We start from the raw sequence: 23,349 nt of genomic DNA, 5'->3' as shown, positions 1-23,349 counted from the left end.
TTGTTTCTGTAACTCTGAGGATTTTTCAAATTGATAATTATAGTTTAATTTTAACAGAGTAGAAAAGAACTATCCAATATTATATGAAAATTATTCACCTTTAGATAATCCTTCCTACCATATTAGATCAAATCAAACATTTTTTCAGCTTCACTGAGATAGTAGTGCCATATATCACATGTAAGCTTAAGGTGTGCTGTGCTTTGTCGCTCAGTTGTGTCCAATTCTTTGTGACCCTGTGGACTGTAGCCCACCAGGCTCCTCTATCCATAGAATTCTCCAGGCAGGAATACTGAAGTGGGTTGTCATGCCCTCCTCCAAAGGATCTTCCCAACCCAGGGATCAAACCTAGGTCTCCCGCATTACAGGTGGATTCTTTACTGACTGAGTCACCAGGGAAGCCTATGACTCCTGGAGTGGGCAGCCTACCCTTCTCTGGGGGATCTTGCTGACTCAGGAATCGAATTGGGATTTCCTGCATTGCAGGTGGATTTTTTACCAGCTGAGCTACCAAGGAATAGCCACCTTTAACGTGTTCAGTTCAGTTCAGTTCAGTCACTCAGTCGTGTCCAACTCTTTGCGACCCCATGAATCACAGCACGCCAGGCCTCCCTGTCCATCACCAACTCCTGGAGTTCACTCAGACTCAACGTCCATGGAGTCAGTGATGCCATCCAGCCATCTTATCCTCTGTCATCCCCTTTTCCTCCTGCTCCCAATCCCTTCCAGCATCAGAGTCTTTTCCAATGAGTCAACTCTTCACATGAGGTGTATGAGGTGTTAATTTATACATGTTTATTTTGCAAAGTGACTACCACAATAAGGTTAGTTAACATCTCTATATTCTTGCCTGGAGAATCCCAGGGACAGGGGAGCCTGGTGGGCTGCCGTCTCTGGGCTTGCACAGAGTCAGACACGACTGAAGCGACTTAGCAGCAGCAACAACATCTCTATATCTCATATAATTATCATTTTTTTTGTGATGATAACACTCAAGACCTACTCTCTTACAGTATTGTTTATTATAGTTACCATGGTAAGATTAGATTCCCAGAACTTACTCACCTTATAGCCAGGAGTTTGTACCCTTTGACCAACATCTCCCTAGTTTCCCATCCCCCATTCCCTAGCAACCGCCATTCTACTCTGTTTCTAAGAGCTTAACTTTTTAGGTTCCACACATAAGTGAGAACATGCCATATTTGTCTTTCTCTGAATTATCTCTTAGCATAATGCCCTCAAAATCCATCTGTGTTGTTGCAAATGGCAGAATTTCTTTTTTTTATATGTGAACAATATTCCCGTGTGTGTATGTGTGTGGCATTTTCTCTTTTCATCTGTGCACTGATGGACACATGTTATTTCTTTGTCTTAACTACTGTGCACACTGCTGCACTGAACATGGAAGTGCAAATGCCTCTTTGACATGGTGGTTTCATCTTCTGAGGGCTTCTTGTTTCTCTTCATTAGCCTCTATCATGTCTAGACCTCTAGCACTGTTTGCATCCCTGAGAAAGATGCCAACACTATCCTTCTCCAGAATTCTTTGAGAGCTGAGGGAGCAGAATCCACAAAAGGGTGCCCAGTGCTTGCATGCATGTTCAGTCTTGTCTGACTCTTTGCAACCCCATGAACTGTAGCCTGCCAGACTCTCTGTCCATGGAATTCTCCAGGCAAGAATACTGAAGTGGGTAGACATTTCCTTCTCCAGGGGATCTTCCCAACCCAGGGATTGAACCTGTATCTCCTGCTTGGCAGGGGATTCTTTACCACTGCACCATCTGGAAGACCAATTTCAAAACCCCAGAATTGTTATGAATTTTGTCTTCAGAGTTTAGAACATTATTGCTAAGCATCTCCTCAGGGCCATCCCTATGCCCCTATGGAGTTGGCAAAAGCTTGCCTACATGGTCTGAGGGCACTGCCAAGTGTCCTAACCGTCCATAATCCTTAAGGCCTTTCTGCAGAGAATCTCATACGAGATACCTTCTCCTGGAGGGTTATATGCGGTAATGACCTGAATTCATTCATCCAACTCCTTCTGACAAATAGTGCCCTGAGGTATGTGACACAGAACCAAGAAGGGAAGGTCTGGGAAGATGTGGAACACAGCCCATCCTACGAGAAGAAAATCCTATAATAATGAAAGGAAAGGGTGACCTCCCCAATTAAAAATCTCCTATTTCTCAAAGATCCCCTGGAGAAGGAAATGGCAGCCCACTCCAGTATTCTTGCCTGGAAAGTCCCACAGACAGAGGATCCTGGCGAGCTACAGTCCATGGGGTTGCAAAAAAGTCAGACATGACTTAGCAACTAAACAACAACAACATTTCTCAGAAGCGTCTCTTCCTCCCATATTATTGGTCTTGCTCACAGGATCACTCAGCACAGCCTTTCTAGGATTGAAAGGTAGCGGTTGGCTGCCTCATATAATGTAATTCTTTTCAATGAAGATAGATTTGAGTTGAAATTTTATAATGCTGCTATAATATTTCTCTTTCATTCTTCTTCTTTCCACTTGCAGTGACATTTGGGCCATTTTGTCTCAGCATAATGTACAGTCTTGCCATCCATAATGCCAAGGGCCACTATGAATGAAACGAGCATTAAGCACATTCGTTTTCAAAGCTATTAAGGCCATTAAGCACATTAGCAGGCCCATTACTTCATTTTCCTACAGATATTTTATTCATAGTGCCCACTATGCTCTCCAGTCATGAAGAAAATGCAAAGCCTTGCCAGGCAGAAGCCAATATAGATGTGGATAGGAGGTGAAGTTCACATGGGCCAAACTGAATCATTATTGGAAAATAAAATCATGCAGGTCTCAGCCTGCTGATGACACGGGTAAGCACGAGGTGCCACACAGTGAAGGAAGACACTAACCTGCGCCCACTTTGTTGTTGTTGTTCAGTCACACAAGAGTGTCCAACTCTTCGCGATCCCATGAACTGCAGCACACCAGGCCTCCCGTCCCTCACCATCTCCCAAAGTTTGCCCAAGTTCATGTCCATTGCATCGGTGATTCCACCCAGCCATCTCATCCTCTGATGGCCTCTTCTCCTTCTGCCCTCAATCTTTCCCACCGTCAGGGACTTTTCCGAAAAGTCAGCTTTTTGCATCAGGTGACCAAAATACTGGTCACTGGGCCCACTTTCCCACCCACATATTTGTATTTGTTATTGTTGTTTAGTCTCTAAGTCCTGTCTGACTCTTGCAATCCCATGGACTGCAGCCCACCAGGCTCCTCTGTCCAGGGATTTTCCAGGCAAAAATATTGGAGTGGGTTACCATTTCCTACTAAAGAGGATCTTCCCGACACAGGGATAAAGCCTGCATCTCCTGCATTGCAGGCAGACTGTTTACCACTGAGCCACCTGGGAAACCCACGTATCTGTATACTGCTCATTAATTTGAAAACTAAAAAGAGAAAGAGCAATGAAAATTTTAAACCTTGATCTGTCTCCCTGCTGCCCTTCAAGTGGCAGTTATAGAAGCAGAATAACCCGAAGGTCCAGAAAAATGTAAAACCTCCTTGATTTAAGTGCAGGAAAAAAGATTTAAAGAAGCCAAAAGTAAAAAACCTCTAATTGAAGGAGTCATTTCAGACCAAGCCTTGGGAACACTTAGCATATTCTTTTAATTAATTAATTCTAAGGATAGTGCTGAAAATACATCTACCTACCTTGTAGCAGAAGGAAAAGTCTCCAACCTTGCCTTCTGCCTAGATTTGTCTTACCCTTACTGAAATGTCTAATTTACCCATCACAGGGAAAGCACCAGGCTCAGTAGCTTTATGGGAATAATGTGCCCAAATGAGAAAGAAACATTCTATAGCAAAAGTGGTGCCAACGGAGTTGGCTAGGAATGTTTTAAAACTTTGCAGGTTACCACTGGAAAAAGTTAAACCTAATGTAAAGTTTCATACTGTAGCTTCAAAAGACTCAAAACTTCTTGTCCCCTGGTATTTCATTTGTAAAAATGAGAAACACTTTCAGCTGTAAGATACGGCCTTAACCATGATGAAATTTGTTGTTTACTTAAGAGGACAGAGGTCTCAATGTTGGTACAGTAGTCCAGTACTGTCATTAGGGAACCAGACTCTTCTCCATTCCCATTCTGAGTATGTTAGCTCCTTGTCCTCATGACTGCTGTTTCATTGTCACAACATGGCTCTTGAGGCACTGGGTATCACATCCATCAGTTCAGTTCAGTTGCTCAGTCGTGCCCGACTCTTTGCGACCCCATGAATCGCAGCATGCCAGGCTTCCCTATCCATCACCATCTCTTGGAGTTCACTCAAACTCACGTCCATCGAGTCGGTGATGCCATCCAGCCATCTCATCCTCTGTTGTCCCCCTTTCCTCCTGCCCTCAATCCCTCCCAGAATCAGGGTCTTTTCCAATGAGGCAACTCTTCGAATGAGGTGGCCAAAGTATTGGTGTTTCAGCTTCAGCATCAGTCCTTCCAATGAACACCCAGGACTGATCTCCTTTAGAATGGACTGGTTGGATCTCCTTGCAGGCCAAGGGACTCTCAAAAGAGTCTTCTCCAACACCACAGTTCAAAACCATCAGTTCTTTGGCACTCAGCTTTCTTCACAGTCCAACTCTCACATCCATACATGACCACTGAAAAAACCATAGCCTTGACTAGACGGACCTTTGTTGGCAAAGTAATATCACTGCTTTTCAATATGCTATCTAGGTTGGTCATAACTTTCCTTCCAAGGAGTAAGTGTCTTTTAATTTCATGGCTGCAATCACCATCTGCAGTGATTTTGGAGCCCAAAAAAATAAAGTCTGACACTGTTTCCACTGTTTCCCCATCTATTTCCCATGAAGTGATGGGACCAGATGCCATGATCTTCGTTTTCTGAATGTTGAGCTTTAAGCCAACTTTTTCACTCTCCTCTTTCACTTTCATCAAGAGGCTTTTGAATTCCTCTTCACTTTCTGCCATAAGGGTGGTGTCATTGGCATATTTGATGTCATTGATATTTCTCCCGGCAATCTTAATTCCAGCTTGTGCTTCTTCCAGCCCAGCGTTTCTCATGATGTACTCTGCATAGAAGTTAAGTAAGCAGGGTGACAATATACAGCCTTGACATACTCCTTTTCCTATTTGGAACCAGTCTGCTGTTCCATGTCCAGTTCTAACTGTTGCTTCCTGACCTGCATATAGATTTCTCAAGAGGCCTACTGATCCACACAGTCAAAGGCTTTGGCATAGTCAATAAAGGAGAAATAGATGTTTTTCTGGAACTCTCTTGCTTTTTCGATGATCCAGCGGATGTTGGCAATTTGATGTCTGCCTTTTCTAAAACCAGCTTGAACATCTGGAAGTTCACGGTTCATGTACTGCTGAAGCCTGGCTTGGAGAATTTTGAGCATTACTTTACTAGTCAAAGCCAAAAGATGGAGGAAAGAACAGCCCAACAGCTGAGGACCCACCCAAAAGAACGGACCCTCTCCACTAAATTGCAAAATGCTTAGAATAGACACTGTATCTATTTTATCTTTGCAACCCCACTTTCTCTGAACACATCTAATAAGGACAGACAATAAACTCTGAAAAATGGCAGAATTAAAGATAAAATCATATGATATACTCTAGCCATGCTTGTCACTATTTGTCAGTAACTTTTTTTCCCCCTTGGGTCTCTCCTTGAATGCTCCACCCAACCTAGAACAAAGAACCCCAGAACATGCCATTTACAAGGTGGCCAGTACAGCAACTATAGAGCACATAGACTGACCTTGATGAATAGATCTACTAAAAGAAAAGCACCTTCTAGAGCAAATTCTGTTTAAAAATAAAAATCATGAATGAACACAGTGGACTTATTACCACAACTCAGTGCTCAAGGTGATGTTCTTACTGTGGGGCTTAACAAGAATATCTGGTCTTGACTTTAAAAAATTGTTTTATGCTCAAAATGCTAAAAGTAAACATGGCCAACCCTAAGCCAAACTGAAATGTGTCATGATCAAGGGAGGTTTTCTCAGGAATGCAAGGTCAGTTTTTAATATTTAAAAGTCAATCAATGTTATTCACCATATTATATACTAAAAAAGGAAAATTATATGACCATCTCATTAGATGCACAAAGTTCATTTAACAGTGTTCAACATTTATTCATGATACAAACTCTCAGAAAAACTAGAAATAAAAGGGAATTGCCTCACCCTGATAAAGAGCATCTGCAAAAAAAACCCCTCGGATTTAGTGGTGGTGAAAGACTAAATAGCTTTACCCTTAAGATCAGGAGCAAGGTGAGGATGTCTGTGGTGTTTCTGGAAAACACTGTATTTTAGGTCCTATATAGTGCAATAAGGTAAGAAAAAGAAAGGCACTCAGACTAGAAAAAGAAGTAAGCTGTCCTTATCCACAGATATGGTCACTTATGTAGAAAATCCTATAAAAGCTACAAAAAAGCTACTAGAACTTATGAGATTAACAAGTTTGCAGGAAACAAGTGTACTATACAAAAACCAATCATATATCCATATAGTAGCAATGAATAATTAGAAATCAAAAATTTTAAAAATATCATTTATAAAATATTTAGGGATAAATCTGACAAAAGACGTGCAATATTTGCACATGGAAAAATATCACTGAGAAAAACAAATGAAGACAAAAATACGGGGAGATACGTCATGCACACGCACGCTGGAAGATTTAATACTGTTAAGATGTCAGTTCTCCATAAATTGACCCATCGTTTCAATGCATCTTAATCAAAACTGCAGCAAACTTTTGAGATTTTAGTAAGCGATTATCCTAAAATGTGCATGGAAAGACACAGGATCTAGAATAGCCATACTTTTTTGCAAAAGTAGAATGAAAATGGACTGTTGACACTGCTTGATTTAAATCTTTGTTAAGAATTAGTAATTAATACAGTGTGGTATTGCTATAAATATAGACATAGAGATCAATCATATCAGTGGAATAAAACAGAAATTTCATAATGGCTGACTGGATTTTAATACATTCATAGAGTAATTGTTCAGTGATTCTAAGTGTGTGTGTGTGTGTGTGTGTGTGCACTCAGTCGCTCAGTCATGTCCAACTCTTTGTGACCCCATGGAATTAGCTCTCAGGCTACTGTCCATGGAATTTTCCAGGCAAAAATACTGGAGTAGGCTGTCATTTCCTTCTGCAAGGGATCTTCCCAATCCAGGGATCAAACCTGTGTCTCTTGTGTTTCATGCATTGGCAGGCAGATTCTTTACCAATGTACCACCTAGAAGTTACGACTCTACGTTTAGAACAAGTTTTTTTTAACCCCTAAAAGAAACTTAAATACATTAGCAGTCACTCGCATTTCCTCTCTTCCCTTAGCCCCTAGCAACTAATAAATTACTTTTGTCTCTAAAGATTTGATTGCTCTTGACATTTCACAAAGTAGAATCAAACACTATGTGGTCATTTGTGTCCGATTTCTTTGCATTTGCATAATGTTTTCAAGGGCTTCCCAGGACTGTTTTCAAAATTCATCCATGTTGTAGCAGGTATCAGTACTTTATTTGCTCTTACTAAATAATATTCCATTATATGGATACGCCACATTTTCTTTATTCATTCATCAGTTGATGGACATTTGGGTTATTTGCACCTTTTAGCTATTGTTCATAATATTATGAACCTTCTCAAACAAATTTTGGAGAAGGAAATGGCAACCCACTCCAGTATTCTTGCCTAGAGAATCCTGTGGACAGAGGAGCCTGGAGGGCTGCTGTCCATAGGGTCGCACAGAGTCGGACACGACTGAAACAACTTAGCATGCATGCATGCATTGGAGAAGGAAATGGCAACCCACTCTAGTATTCTTGCCTGAAGAATCCCAGGGACAGAGGAGCCTGGTGGGCTGTCGTCTATGGGGTTGCACAGAGTTGGACACAACTGAAGAGACTTAGCAGCAGCAGCATACAAATTTTTGTGTAAACATAGGTTTTATTTTCAAGTTGATTTATACCTAGGAATGGAATTGATAGGGTTTCCCAGGTGGCTTGTGATAAAGAATCCCCTTGCCACTGCAGGAGATGCAGGAGACCAGGTTCGATCCCTGGGTCAGGAAGATTCCCCTGGAGTTGGAGATGACAACCCACTCCAGTATTATTGCCCAGAAAATTTCATGGACAGAGGAACCTGGAGGGCTACAGTCCATGGGGCCACAAAAAGTCAGACACAATGAGTGACTGTACATCATAAGTGTGGTATTAAGAAATGGTTAAGAATGAGATATCACCTCACACTGGTCATAATGTCTATCATCAAAAAGTCTGCAAACAGTAAATGCTGGAGAGGGTATGGATAAAAGGGAACCCTCTTGCACTGTTGGTGGGAATGTAAATTGATACAGCCACTATGGAAGATGGTATGTGAGAGGGTAACAGGCAGGAAGGCCAGGGGTCTCCAAATGGAGGAAATAGCCTGCAAGTGTCAGACATTTTCATCTCTCTTAAGCAGCAGGAGGAAACAAACTAGCAATATTTTTTTCCTTCTCTATACAAATTTAAAGAGAGGTTTCTCTTAAAATACTGTGTTGCCATAATGACACCTGGTTTCACCTGAAGTTAGCTATTCTTGAGCCTAGAGATAACCAATGCCTTTTTCTTATGGAAATGTTTGTCTTAAGCTATGCTAATGTAATACGCCTTTACCCCAAACTCGGTCTCCAAGTTGGTTCCGCCTCTTGGCCCAAAACCTACTTGACAAACCAGTATGTTATACTCAGATATTGTTCCCCTAATCTATGTAAATGAAACTATTTGTATGGTGGTCTGCCCTTCTTTAAGATTCAAGTTAATTATTTTATGGCCCAAGATAAACCATTTGGTGCCATTCTGAATTATAAGACATTCCTTTCTTTCATTAACAGACTGCTAGTGACTGTATAACATCCAGCTAAAGACTAGCAAGGGGGTACTCTTTCTGCCCCCTTCTGATGCCTATGTCAGAAGCTTTCTCTATCTCCTTTATACTTGAATAAAATTTTATTACACAAAAGCTCTGAGCGATCAAGCCTCGTCTCTGGCCCCGGATTGAATTCTTCTCCTCCGGGGGCCAAGAATCCCGGTGTATTCGCGTGATTCAACAACAACCTTTCATATGGAGATTACTTTAAAAACTAGGAATAAAACCACCATATGATCCAGAAATCTCATTTCTAGGCATATACCCTGAGGAAAAGGGTATATATGCCAAAATTGAAAAAGATACATGTACCCCAGTGTTCATTGTAGCACTATTTACAATAGCTAGAACATGGAAGCAACTTAGATGTCCATTGACAGATGAATGGATAAAGAAGCTGTGGTACATATATACAAGGGAATATTACTCAGCCACAAAAAGAAACACTTTTGAGTAAGTTCTAATGAGGTGGATGAACCTAGAGCCTATTATACAGAGTGAAATGTCAGAAAGAGAAAGATAAATATCATATACTAACGCATATATATGGAATGTAGAAAGATGGTACCAATGAATTTATTTGCAGGTCAGCAATGGAGAAACAGACATAGAGAAGAGAAACAGACTTATGGACATGGAGAGAGCAGGAGGAGAGGATGAGATGTACAGAGAGAGTAACATGGGAACTTACATTACCATATGTAAAATAGATAGCCAATGGGAATTTGTTGTATGACTCAGGGAACTCAAACAGGAGCTCTTTATCAACCTAGTAAGAGACTTTATTTTGGGGGGCTCCAAAATCACTGCAGATGGTGACTGCAGCCATGAAATTAAAAAACACTTGCTCCTTGTAAGAAAAGCCATGACCAACCTAGACAGCATATTAAAAAGCAGAGACATTACTTTGCCAACAAAGATCCATCTAGTCAAGGCTAAGGTTTTTCCAGTAATCATGTATGGATGTGAGAGTTGGACCATAAAGAAAGCTGAGCGCTGAAAAATTGATGCTTTTGAACTGTGGTGTTGGAGAAGACTCTTGCGAGTCCCTTGGATTGCAAGGAGATCCAACCAGTCCATCCTAAAGGAGATTAGTCTTGAATATTCATTGGAAGGACTGATGCTGAAGCTGAAACCTCAATACTTTGGCCACCTGATGCAAAGAAGTGACTCATTTGAAAAGACCCTGATGCTGGGAAAGATTGAAGGTGGGAGGAAAAGGGAATGACAGAGGATGAGATGGTTGGATGGCATCACTAACTGGATAGACATGAGTTTGAGTAAGCTCTGGGAGTTGGTGATGGACAGGGAAGCCTAGCATTCTGCAGTCCATGGGGTCCCAAAGAGTCGGACACGACTGAGTGACTGAACTGAACTGAACTATTGACCTAGAGAGGTGGGATGGGGAAGGAGATGGGGAGGAGGTTCAAGAGGGAGGGGACATATGTATACCTATGGCTGGTTCATGTTGATGTTTGACAGAAAACAACAAAATTCTGTAAAGCAATTATCCTTCAATTAAAAAAAAAAAAAGAAATGGTTAAGAAAATGGAATTGATACATTGTATGCTAACTCTATGCTAAAATTTCTGAGGAAGTTCCAAGTATTTTCCAAAGTTTGCTGCACAATTTTATACTCACAATGACTGAGGGCCCCAATTTCTCCACACCTTCACCAACACATCTGAATGTATATTTTCTAATTATGGCCATCCTACCAGGTGCAAAGTGACATCTAATTATGTTTTTGATTTGCATTTCCTAATGGCATTGAACATTTTTTTATTTGCTTATTGGCCATTTGAAAAATACCTATATTTCTGTGCCTATTGAAGTTTTTGCCTTTTATTGTAGGATTACAATATATTATATTTGATTTCCATATATTAGATCAATTTAATATTCCTGTCCCTTGGACTGCAAGGAGATCCAACCAACCCATTCTAAAGGAGATCAGCCCTGGGTGTTCTTTGGAAGGAATGATGCTAAAGCTGAAACTCCAAGTACTTTGGCCACCTCATGCAAAGAGTTGACTCATTGGAAAAGACTCTGATGCTGGGAGGGATTGGGGGCAGGAGGAAAAGGGGACGACAGAGGATGAGATGGCTGGATGGCATTACTGACTCGATGGACGTGAGTTTGAGTGAACTCCAGGAGTTAGTGATGGACAGGGAGGCCTGGCGTGCTGCGATTCATGGGGTTGCAAAGAGTCGGACACGACTGAGTGACTGAACTGAACTGAATATTCCTGGAAGAAATCCCACTTGGTAACCTGCCTCTCCCCTTGGGCAGAAGCTCTGCACCACTGCACAGGAGCTGGGGTGCAATTAATGGCCTCCTTATCCTGGAGTGACACCCTTGCCCTACTAATGGATGCTGGAAGGGGTAGGTGGTAACCTCTGGCCTTTTTGGCTGGCTTCTTCCTTGTGGAATCTCTAACTGATGAGCGAGCTGGAGAGGAAAGGAGGTGAAGTGGGCTCCAGGGTTCTCAGACTGCTGGTCCTGAAATAAGTGTTTCCACCCTATGAGTACAGTCTAGGAAGGGAGCCTCAGTCTATGGGATTCTCTGGGCAAGAATACTGGAGTGTTACCATGCCCTTTCTCCAAGTCAGCCCTCTGGAGAAGAAATGATAGAAACTGTGCTTCTGTAGCAGAAGGCTGGGGGGAGATAAGAAATGCCAGCAGCCTGCCGCTCCCAGGATGAAGCTGTAGCCCTGTTCTGGGACACAGGAGGGAGAGTGGATCCCTGTGTGGTTCTCTGCCTCAACTGCCTGAAGTAGAGGACCCAGAGCAGAGTTTCCATAAGATGCAGCTTGGCGGGGGTGGGGGGTTGGGTGGGGGGATTGGTGGCATGGTGGAGAGGTGGGGTGGTGGGTATGGTGGGGAGGGGAGTATGGTAGGGGAGGGGAAGGGGGTATGGCAGGGGGAGGAGCAGGTCATGGCTCAGATGCTACAGACTCTTATCAAGATTCAGTAGAATTTCTTGAAAGAATGATTCTTCCATTTGCAGCATACACTTAGGACAATTCCCAGAAACCTTAAATGATTGTTTTTAAATATAGTTTTCTCCAGCAAAGTGACTGCTATGCAGAGGAAAAGGACAACCCCACTTCCCACTTCTGCATTCTGAAGATGTTGACTCCCCACCCAGTCAACTGATTTGGTTTTTGGCAAAAGTATCAAGGAAATTTGATGCAGGGGTGGGGAGGATAATCTTTTAAACAAATCATGCTGAAACAACTGGTTGTCCATATGCCAAAAAAATTACCCTTGTTACTCACCTCAAATCTTCTACAAAAATTAATTCAAAATGATTATAGACCTAAAAGAAAGAGCTACAACTATAAAGCTCTTAGAATAAAACAGGAGAAAATCACAGTAACCTTGGCTTAGGAAATGTTTTCTTAATTGGACACCAAAATCACAATGATAAAAAAAAAACAGATAAATTGGATTTCATAAGAGTTAAAAACTCTGTCTTCAAAAGATACTTAAGCAAGTTAAAAGACAAGCCACAGCCTTGGAAAAATCATTTTCAAATCAATGATTTGTATTCATAATGTGTAAAGAACTCACACAATACAATGATAAGACATAAAGCCCAAAAGAAAATGGGCAAAAGATTTGAACAGATATTTTACTAAATAAGATATACAGATGGCCAATAAGTACGTGAAAAATTGCTCTCCTCATTAGTCATTAAGGAAATCCAAATCAAAACCACAATGAGATATCACTCTACACCTATTAAAATGGCTCAGACTTAAAAGACTGATCATACCAAGTGTCAAAGAGGAGGTACAATTAGAATTATCGTACACTGCATGTGGGAGTGTAAAATGCAACATCACCAGAAGACTGTCAGCTTCTTAAAAACATAAACCTACTCTACCACCCTGCCATTCCAGCTCTAGATATCCACCCGAGAGAAATGAAAGTCCAAGCCCATAGAAAGACATGTACAGAGCATGCACAGCAGCTTTACTTGTAACAGCCCATAACTGGACAGGACCCAGATGCCTATCAACAAGTAAATAAATGAATAAATTGTGAAGCAGCAATACAAAGAAATAAAAAGAAATGGACTTGATAAACACAGATGGGTAAGTATCATAAGTATTACTCTAGGTGAAAGAAACCAGAAACAAAGCATATATACTGTATAATACTACAGAGATAAAATACTTTAAATTTTAAAACTCAAGAGGCAAAATCGCAGTCATAGGAAGCATGTCAGCGATAGCAAGGGTTAGGGGACGGGTGGGAGAAGTGACTGTAAAGGAATTGCAAGGGGATCTCTATATCAGGACTGCTGTGGTGGGCACACAACTGCATACATGTATCAAAATGCATCTGAATTTACACCTAAAATGGATTGGTTTTACTTTGTATATAAATTATACCAAAATATAGTTGGTCAAAATGAATACATATGGTCATTTATATAAAATTGTAAAACAGTAAAATAATACTATATATTGTTTGTTTGCCTAAGTGTATATACGCTGCAAATGTAAAATGAAAAATGGGAAAAGACGCCAATTTTAGAACCATGGTTATCTCTTGAAGGACAGAAAGGAAGAACAGGTGGGTTTGGGGAACTCTGGTGGCTCAGACAGTAGAGAATCTGCCTGTAATGCAGGAGACCCAGGGTTCAATCCCTGAATTGGGAAGGTCACCTGGAGAAGGAAATAGGAACCCACTCCAGTATTCCTGCCTGGGAAATTCCATGGACAGAGGAGCCTGGCAGGGTACAGTCCACAGAGTCACAAAGAGTTAGACACGACCTAGCAACTAACACACACACACACACGTATCTATGAAGCTTTCTTCCTCCCTCCCTCCCTTTTTTCCTTCCCTTTCTGTCCCTTCCTTCCTCTTTTCCTTCCTTCTTTCCAATGTAAAGATGGCCAAATGTAAATATCTGTTTAATCTTAGTGACTCCTGTTTCTCTAAATTCAGGTTAAAGGCCATGTAAGGAGACAATTATGTCCATTACAGTGAATTTACACTCCAACCTCACTTCGCAGTCATTAAAATAAAATGGGCTTCCATTTCTATAAAAAGATCCACAGTCAAATCAGCAAGAAAGTGCCCAGCCCTCCAAAGCTCATTACTAGTCCTCTGGCACAATGAAAAGGCATTTAAAAGCATTTCAACAGCTACACTGAAGTGTGCTCTTGTTTTGAAAGCCCTTTCCTGTGCATCCTATTAATCTGCCTTCCCTACAGAAAGCAGTAAGGTTAATGAGAGTTTTCAATTAGTTAGACCAGTAGGAAAAGATGTCAACTCATGTCCACGTGGGGTTCAAATTGAAGCACCTTAGTAAACCAACACACTGGGATTTTTAAGGTAATTAGGATTTCTACTATTGCTTTTAGCTGTCATTATAATAATGGCAACAACGGCAACAGCTAGCCCTTCAGCAACACTGGCTTGTGCTGCATGGGTCCCCTTATGTGTGGATTTTTTTTCAATGAATAAGGTGCTTGTATTTTCATTTTGCAGATCTTTAACTAAAATGAGTGTGGGGGGAAGCTTGTGTTCTACTAGAAATCACAATACGTGTAATCAAAAGAACTAGGGTTGGAATCCTATTCTAGCCAAACTGTTTCAGCTTCACGTGCTTGGACAAGTCATTTATCAATTCCTTTGTTCCTGAGACAGAGATAGCAGTACATGATTTTCGACTGCACCCAAGGTTAGGGAGGTAGGTGACCTTAACCCTCACATTGTTCAAGGTCAGACCGTATTTTTAGTCTCTTCAGCATATAATTCCAATAATGCCTGGTTTTATGTATAAATGGTTTAACACCTCCATTGTTAAATTTTTATTTTCTCTTACTCATTAGAATAAAGTTCATGTGTTATCAGAGATTTACATCTTTCTAGGATTTTATTGACTTCCTTCACATTCCTGGTATTTGTTTTTCCTTCACAAGGTACACACCAGACGATTTGGCATGAGTTCAGGTGTCCCTAGTGTACTACTTACCAGCTGCAGCTACTTCTGGATGCTAGATTTCGCTCCACACAGCAGCCATATTTTGCTATATGCCCTTCTGCTGGAGGTGGGGGTGGTACTTATATTAATTTGCTAGGGCTAGGGCCTGGTGGGCTGCCGTCCATGGGGTCGCACAGAGTCGGACACGACTGAAGCGACTTAGCAGCAGCAGCAGCAGGGCTACCATAACAAAATATCACAGACTGGGTGGCTTGAAGAACAGAATTTTAATTTTTCAGAGTTCTGGAGGCTAGAAGTACAAGATCGAGGTGTCACTAGGATTGATTCTTAGATGGCCATCTTCTTCCTGCATTTCCACATAGTTTTCCCACTGTTTGGTTCTTAGTCCTAATCTCTTCTTCTAAATTCACCAGTCATACTGGATTAGGACCCACTTTAATGACCTCATTGTAACCTGTCTTTGCAAAGACCCTGTCTCCTGTGTGTGTATACACAGACACACACACACACACACACACAATAGAATACTATTCAGCCATAAAAAAGAATGAAATTTTGCCATTGGCAGTAACATGGATGGCCTTTCACTAAACACTATTATGCTAAGTGAAATAAGTCAGAGAAAGACAAATACGGTGTGGTATCACTTTGATGTGGAACACAGAAGATGCAGCAAACTAGTGAACATAACAAAAAAGATGCAGACCCATAGATACAGACAATAAACTGGTAGTTACTAGTGGGGAGAGGGAAGCGGGGGATGATACTGGCATGGAGGGTGAGGAGGTACAAACTATTATGTATAAAATGAGCTGCAGGGCTGTATTATGCAGCATAGGGACTGTAGCCTCTGCTCTGCAGTGGCTATAGACAGAGCATAACTTTTGGAGACTGTGAATCATTATGTTATACACTGAGCTTCCCTGGAGGCTCAGTGGTTAAGAATCTGCCTGCCTATGCAGCAGATGTGGGTTTGATCCCTGGGTTGGGAAGATCTGCTGGAGAAGGAAATGGCAACTCACTCCAGCATTCTTTCCTGGAGAATCCCATGGACAGAAGAGCCTGGTGGGCTACAGTCCATGGGGTTGCAAAGAATCGGACATGCTTAAGGACTGAGCACAGCACAGCACATACTTCAGTTAAAAAAAAGAAAAAAAAAAGACCTTTGCTCCAAATTCAGTCACATTCTGGGGTACCAGGGGTTAGGACTTCAACTTATGAATTTGGAGGCGGGGAGAGAAAGGTCACTTTTTAAAATGCTCACTGTATTTGAGGCACTTTACACACAGGATCTCATCCTCAGAAGATCTTAGAGGTAGGCCTATCATCACTTATTTACAGATGAAGAGACTGAAACATGAACCAGGCAGTTAGGAAGTGGTAGAGCCAAGATGAACACTTGACTCTGTCTGGCTTCACAGTCCATGCTCTGTCCACCATATTACATTACGTATCTTGGCTTTAGTCTGACACTCTCTACTCCTCTAGGGTCTTGTCCCTTTTGGCCACTTTACTAAGTGATTTGTATTCTTGGTACCACTGCCCACTCCCTATCCCAAGTTATCAATCAGTGCACTTGGGGAAATAAAGACAGCTTGTCATCAGAACCGGTAATGGGCTCTTGACCTAGAGGTTATGAGGAGTTGAGGCATCAGGTTACTTGAGCAGGGCACTCACTCAGGCAGCTTCCTTTTGATGTTTTGTCCTGGCGAGGCCATCACTTACAGCAAAGCAGCGCTGGAGTCTGGTACCATGGTCTGCGGCAGTTTTTGTAGGAATACCTGTTATCCCCAGGCGCCGTGTCCTAGAAACACCTCTTCTGAGTTTAGCACATTCCTTGCAACTAGGACTCATGGCAAAACAAGCCTGTAGTATAGGCCTATCACACACCAAGCATATTGATCGAACATTTGCATTGTTGCTTTGGAAACCTACAAATAGGACTGGCCTTGAATGTAGGCGGAGGAGACAGCTGCTTCTGAGATGGTATCAGGACACCCAGGGAAATGGCCTTGGGGAAAGTACTTTGTTTCCCACTGGATACTGCTTTTGTGTTTTGTGGGGGTTTTTTTCTTGTTAATTGCCTAAATTTTCCACACTATTATTGGGAGATAAAGTATTCTTATATTATAGAGCAATTAACTCACATTCTATTTACAGCTCTCAGACTAAGTGCTAAGCAATTGCTTCCCCAGAATTTCCCCATTCACAAATGAGTTAGGTTGATTTGCAAGAGGTTCAGAGCTAATTCAACTATTTGATTAGTACTGATGCTGAGACAAAGTGGAAAAGAATCGTTGGACTTCAGCTCTGCCACACAAATACGGACATATTATTTCACATCTCTTTATTCAGGCAGCCCTGATATGTTTCAATTCAAGGAGACGTTCTTAGTGTTTATACTAATGAGTAAATATTAATCTATAAAACTTGGCTATTTGCCTCTACACAGAATTAATTATAAATAGAGACAAAAATGATCAGAACTCAAAAGGGATTTAGAGATCATTTACTTCAGTCCCCTGATTTTATGGTAGAGAAAACCTAAGGTTAGCAAAATTAAGAGATTCATCCAAGTCTTCACAGTTAGTTAATGACAGAACTAGACATTAACTCTGAGTCCTGGCTTCTCCCTACAACACCATTTCTACTATACCCTAAACACGTGTGTAAGTTCATTCATATGGTTGGTATAAATTGTCTCTACCCACTTCCAAAATTGGATTAAAAAAAAAACAAACAGTGTTTTAAGACCAAAAAATGTCAGGAAAAAGCTATGTCTTAGTCTTTAAAGACATTCAAACATTCAAATAACTAAGTTCTTCTGCCAGCTTTTTTAAAAAAAGAGGAAATGTGATATTTAAAATAGCATGCTAAAATATCATCTATTTCCTAAGTTTTATCCCAATTTATGGTAAATATTTTTAAATTATGTGTAGTTCCTGTACTTCTATGATGTAGCTCTGAGGTTAAACTGACAGCCAAAAAAGAAAATACTAGGCAGTAAATGCAGAGCCAAAACCAGGGTCATTTACAGAAAACGCCCTAAAATGTTCTAAGGGGACCCTGTCAACTATTATGGCCCTGCAGAGAGATCTGTCTTGGACCGTGGGCTCACACAGACACAAATTATGCTGGTGCTTTTCTGCCAAGTTAATCTAACCTCCAGATAGTCTGCATCATTCTTGGGAGCAGGTGCTTATTAGGATGCAAAGGAGTTTTCTCAAATGCTGCCATCTGTGGTCTTCCTCATCACATGTGGAAATGAGCACTCACTCCCTGTACTTTATGGTAGCTATTATCTGTGACTCCCCGACCCTATTGATAACACAGACTGATTGGTACCATACTTATTTCTGTTCCTGCCCTTGCTCCCTTATTCAATCTTTTAGATGATCATTTTCAGATGTCTGTGCCCATTATGAGACCCAGGACAGAATCTGCCTGCAATATGTGGCTCAGAAATATTTTCTGAATAAATAAATGACTAAGTACACACTGCCTATGGTGAAAAATCACATCTGTTACAAACCATTTGCAAAAGAAAATACAATATATTTAGTGTGTTTAAGATTTAAAGGTTTAGCATGAAAGGAAATGTTATTTCTTATAAATGTGTATGAATGTCATTATTCTTATTCATCACACTTTTCTGTCCAGTTGGTGGATTTATCTGTTGCTGTTGGATCTCTGTTTGTATAAGTGAATATAATTTACACTGAAGATGTCCAGGGGAATGGCTAAAATAGTCATGCTTCAGTTCAGTTCAGTTCAGTCGCTCAGTCGTGTCCGACTCTTTGTGAACCCATGAATCACAGCACGCCAGGCCTCCCTGTCCATCACCAACTCCTGGAGTTCACTCAGACTCACGTCCATTGAGTCAGTGATGCCATCCAGCCATCTCATCCTCTGTCGTCCCCTTCTCCTCCTGCCCCCAATCCCTCCCAGCATCAGAGTCTTTTCCAATGAGTCAACTCTTCGCATGAGGTGGCCAAAGTACTGGAGTTTCAGCTTTAGCATCAGTCCTTCCAAAGAACACCCAGGACTGATCTCCTTCAGAATGGACTGGTTGGATCTCCTTGCAGGCCAAGGGACTCTCAAGAGTCTTCTCCAACACCACAGTTCAAAAGCATCAATTCTTCAGTGCTCAGCTTTCTTCACAGTCCAACTTTCACATCCATACATGACCACCAGAAAAACCATAGCCTTGACTAGACAGACCTTCGTTGGCAAGGTAATGTCTCTGCTTTTCAATATGCTATCTAGGTTGGTCAAAACTTTCCTTCCAAGGAGTAAGCGTCTTCTAATTTCATGGCTGCAATCACCATCTGCAGTGATTTTGGAGCCCCCCAAAAATAAAGTCTGACACTGTTTCCACTGTTTCCCCATCTATTTCCCATGAAGTGATGGGACCAGATGCCATGATCTTTGCTTTCTGAATGCTGAGCTTTAAGCCAACTTTTTCACTCTCCACTTTCACTTTCATCAAGAGGCTTTTTAGTTCCTCTTCACTTTCTGCCATGAGGTGGTGTCATCCGCATATCTGAGGTGATTGATATTTCTCCCGGCAATCTTGAATCCAGCTTGTGCTTCTTCCAGCCCAGCGTTTCTCATGATGTACTCTGCATATATGTTAAATAAGCAGGGTGACAATATACAGCCTTGACGTACTGCTTTTCCTATTTGGAACTGGTCTGTTGTTCCATGTCCAGTTCTAACTGTTGCTTCCTGACCTGCATACAAATTTCTCAAGAGGCAGGTCAGGTGGTCTGGTATTCCCATGTCTTTCAGAATTCTCCACAGTTTATTGTGATCCACACAGTCAAAGGCTTTGTCATAGTCAATAAAGCAAAAATAGATGTTTTTCTGCAACTCTCTTGCTTTTTCCATGATCCAGTGGATGTTGGCAATTTGCTCTCTGGTTCCTCTGCCTTTTCTAAAACCAGCTTGAACAACTGGAAGTTCGCAGTTCACGTATTGCTGAAGCCTGGCTTGGAGAATTTTGAGCATTACTTTACTAGCGTGTGAGATGAGTACAACTGTGCAGTAGTTTGAGCATTCTTTGGCATTGCCTTTCTTTGGGTATAATACAGTATAAGTCATGTTTATACTGTATTAATAGAAAGAGAATCTGAGGATAGTCCAAGTTTCTGAATTTACAGGTAAGGCATCAAGGCCTGGAAAATTCTACTTGTTTCCGGCCAAAAAGCAAGGTAATGGCAGACATTGATATTTGCAATAGGTGTCAAATAGGGATTTTGAAAACACATCTGTGAGCTGGATAATGGCATGCACCTGCGCACATTTCTGATTTTTTTTTTTTTGGCCTCTCTGCTAAAATTAACTGTCAGAAAATAATTCAAATTACAATTGGAAGCATTAAGGATCCATACCATTAACCTAACTTTGTGAAGAATGTTATAGTACTAATATGGGGTTTAAATATAGGCATGGATTATTAAGGTTGAGGAATAAGGACAACACAGAAGGGCAGGCCTGATATTCTAATTTCTCATGATGCTATAGATCTTTTTAAAGTAAAAATTAAAATGCTGTCATTACAGCCAATGCCAATTTAAAAAGTTTATCACTTGGAAAAAAGTGAGTCCTGGATTTCCCTGGTGGTCAGTGGTTAAGAATTTGCTTGCCAATGCAGGGGGCACGGGTTCAACCCCTGCTCCCAGAAGATTCCACATGCCCCAGAGGAGCTAAGCCCATGCACCACAACTACAGAGCCCGTGCCCTAGAACCCATGTTCTGCAACAAGACAAGCCACTGCAATGAGAAGACCTCGTGCGGTAGTGAAGAGTAGCCCCTGCTCACTGCAACTAGAGAAAGCCTGGGAGCAGCAGCAAAGACCCAGCGCAGCCAAAAATAAATAAATAAAAATTTTATAAGTGAGTCCTAAAGAATTAAAAAAACACAAATTTTTAATGACTGAACAGTGAATGGATAAAAGACTTCCCTACATGAATCTGTCTGCAATGCAGGAGACCCAGGTTCGATTCCTGGGTCAGGGCAACCCACTTCAGCCCATGTGGTTGCAAAGAATAGAACAGGACTGGGCGACTGATGCTTCCACTTCCACATATATATATACAACAAACATTAATTCATTTTAATCAAACTCTTAAATAAGAGATGATTGAAAAACACTAGGTTTTATTTAGTAAGGTGGTAAGACGAAGTAAGGTTTTGGTTTTAAAAACTTGGTTTTTTAAAACTTTGGTTTTAAAAGCTGGGTTGTAGAAGCCCAACTTTCTACCTTGGTGGAATTTTCATCACTTTTTTGTAATTTCTCTATGCTCTCTCACCTTGATGGGCTACTGGCTTTTTTCTTTCCAGTTGATCTGTTCATTTTCAGACCTCTGCTCTTCCCTTGAGTAATGTGTTCCCTCCCTGGGATGCCCAATAAAGCCTACTCATCCTTCAAGTCCATCACAGGTGTTCTCTCTGAGTGGGAAATGTAGTCCTCCTTGTTAGAACTGCATATGCCTCTCATTATACTTTTATCGATTTCTTCTGTTCATGACTGGCTTTTGTCTGGAGCCCAAATCCCCCAATATTATAGGACCCTCACCAGCTCCTAGCACTCACTCTAAGCCTGGTCATCAGCCTAGATGTGAGCCCTGACTCTGCACTTCCTCTCACGACCATTGGTCTCACTGCTTCCTACCTTTTCCTTTTCCTCCTTCCCCAAATTTTGCACTGTACATTCTGGAAGCTGTACTGCAGTAGCTTTGAAGATATCTTGATCACCGACCAACAAAATACTAAGTCTTGTTCTTTTTTTTACAACTGAGAAACCACATGAAATATATACACATTTTATTTTTAAATGTGTAATGTATTCTACTGTCTTTTAAAAATAAATAATACTGTTGTGGGTCAATTACATATCCACATGCCAAAAAAGAGGAAGTTATATCCTTACCTCATACCACACACAACATTTAACTAAAAATGAATCAGAGACCTAAATATAATAGCTAAAAATAGAAAACTTCTTAAAGAGAATAGAAGTCTTCATGACCTCAGGTTGGACAAAGAGTTCATAGACAAAAAAACCAAAAGTAAAATCCATAAAAGAAATATTGAGAAACTGGATCTCATTAGAAGCTTCTGTGTTTCTTAATGTGACACTATTAAGAAAATGAAAAGACAAACTACAGGCTGGAAGAAAATATTTGCTAATCTTATATCTAGTAAAGAAATATTTCCAGGACCCTCATAATTCAACAATAAGAAGATAACCCAGTTGCAAAATGAACAAAAGTATATGAAGATATACAAATGATTAATAAGCACATTGTGCACTCAACCCCATTAGTCATCAGGGAAGTTAGAACCACAATGAGATACCAATACGCCCAGTAGAAGAGTTACAGTCAGAAAGATGAACACTACCAGTTGGAGAGTGCAGCCACTGAAACATTCATGCATTGCTGTTGGGGATATAAAATGGTACAGCCATTCTGAAAAATAATTTTGCTGTTCCTAAAAAGTTAAACATAGCCTTTTCAGATGACACAGCAATTCCACTCCTAGGGATATACCCAAGAGAAATGACGACAGGTCCACCCAAAAACTTATACACAAATGTTCACAGAACTATTACTCATATTAGCCCCAAACTGGAAACAATCTAAATGTCCATTAACTGGTGAATGGGCAACACGATGTGGTATATCCATACAATGGACTGTCCAGGACTAAAAAAGAACAAGCTACTGATACATGTTCAACATGGATGAGCCTGAAAGTTTCCTCCACTTCTTGCCTTAAGAGGAACTAGAATATCAGTTTTATTTCTCAGTGTTATATCCAGATCTCCCCCCAAGCATGGGCTCACATCCCTCTTCTGTGGAGTCCCAGTCTGGGGTTTTCCCCTTGCCTACCCCTTTGCGACACCTCATCAAGGCCCAAGTTCTCCAGTGGTACTTCCTCAGACCTGCTCACTTCCCTGTGTTTCTACCCCTTCAGCTTAGTTCAGGCCACTGCTGTCTCTAGTCTTGATCACTGAAACAACTGCCAATGGCTACTTTGACTCTAATCTTGCCACTTTACAACAGACAGGCCCTTCTAAAGCACAATCTTGTCCAGTTAGTGCCTGTTTAAATAATATAACGGCTTCCAGAGCCACAGGACGAAGTGTAAAGGTCCTAAGAAGGCAAGCAGAGTGTCTGGCTGACAATAGATGATCAGTAAAATCTGCTGAAAGATAGAATGAGTGCATCTTCTGGCACTAAAGTTTTACTTAATTTCATTATATCTATTTGTACGTATGCTGTGTCCCCCCTACAAACCCAACACTTCCCTAGGACAGAGACTTATATGTTTATACTCTTTTGTCTTCCCTAGCCCTCAACACAATGCACTTCACATTGCAGGAATCTGATTGCATTTGCCAGTGAAGGAGTGGAAGAGAGCTTTTCAAAGAATGGTATTAGAGACTTCCC

General features: G+C 41.1%; 1 long non-coding RNA gene across 1 annotated transcript in view; it reads right to left on the bottom strand.

Moving 5' to 3' along the window:
- Positions 1–21,648, bottom strand: part of LOC129619467 (uncharacterized) — a 51,611-nt gene extending 29,963 nt beyond the window's left edge. Inside the window, exons 1-2 of the long non-coding RNA XR_008697890.1 lie at positions 21,205–21,648; positions 16,568–16,694 (exon numbers count right to left, since the gene is read on the bottom strand). This is a non-coding gene — a long non-coding RNA (uncharacterized LOC129619467). The remainder of the gene's footprint in view (positions 1–16,567; positions 16,695–21,204) is intronic.
- Positions 21,649–23,349: the final 1,701 nt, after the last annotated feature.

This window comes from Bubalus kerabau, chromosome 9, assembly GCF_029407905.1.
Source record: "Bubalus kerabau isolate K-KA32 ecotype Philippines breed swamp buffalo chromosome 9, PCC_UOA_SB_1v2, whole genome shotgun sequence".
Classification (NCBI taxonomy): domain Eukaryota; kingdom Metazoa; phylum Chordata; class Mammalia; order Artiodactyla; family Bovidae; genus Bubalus; species Bubalus kerabau.
Note: the sequence above shows the minus strand (reverse complement) of the source record. Positions and strands in the feature narration are given on the sequence as shown.